Genomic DNA, 976 nt, shown 5'->3' with positions numbered 1-976 from the left:
AAGGCCCCTGACCGCCTCTCACAAGTGCCCCCGTGAGGAATTCTCTTCTGCTTGATACCCGCCCAGGTCCATCTTTGTTACACTTCCGGGCAAGACTCAACCCTTTATGTTCCTGTTCACATTGTCCTGTGTCTTTATGCTGTTTACTCTAGGCCCGACTGTCCCCTCAAAGATTGCTGTACAAATATGTCTATTCAGTGAAATGCTAGGTTGTAAGAGTATAATGGACGGGCCAGTGTGCAGGAGACCCACTTGAACATACATACATGTGTTGCCTCCAGAGTCTGGAGACTCACAGGGATATACCAGCAGCCAGGCGGGGATGTGTGTGGGGCGGTAGGGATTCTCCTTCAGCTCCTGTAGGATAGCCTGTGTGTTGGGAACAGGAGGAACAGAGCTCTAATCTGTGCTGCTTGAACAAGGATCTGCCTGGGTGGGGAACATGTAACTCTTTGGGGGCAGGTGACTTTCTGAGTCTGGAAGTGGATTTTAATTGACACTGGTGAGTTTGTTAATAGCTTAGCTGGTGAGTTGCATTTTGTACATATACTTTGGGGAGTCTTGTTGGGAGATAACCTCATACGTTGTCACACATATGTATGCATATATAAATATGTTGTAATACGTTATAGGCTATTTGAGGCCTAGTGTGAGTGAAGTGCGCTTGACATGAGTACGTGGGTTGCATGCTGGCAACCGAAGCGAGGATTTAAGGTTGCGAGCGGTCAAGGACTGTTCGTGCGAAACAATTGTTGTGTCCATGGGAAAGATAAAGAATCATCAGAAAGGGGAATAACATCGGTGGTGTTGTCATGGCAATGTATCCATTACAGCTGTGGACAAATTTTGGGGAAATGAAATGCCTTGGATTATGCCCAGGACTGTTTTCTTGGAGTTGTGGGTGAAAAGCCCAGCGAACAGAAACAAAGGACTGATGACGCGATGGAATGGACTATAAATGGTTGCCTGATACATC

This window comes from Trachemys scripta, chromosome 12, assembly GCF_013100865.1.
Source record: "Trachemys scripta elegans isolate TJP31775 chromosome 12, CAS_Tse_1.0, whole genome shotgun sequence".
In the NCBI taxonomy this organism is placed as follows: domain Eukaryota; kingdom Metazoa; phylum Chordata; order Testudines; family Emydidae; genus Trachemys; species Trachemys scripta.
The sequence above is the reverse complement of the archived record's forward strand: the minus strand, read 5'-3'. Positions refer to the sequence as shown.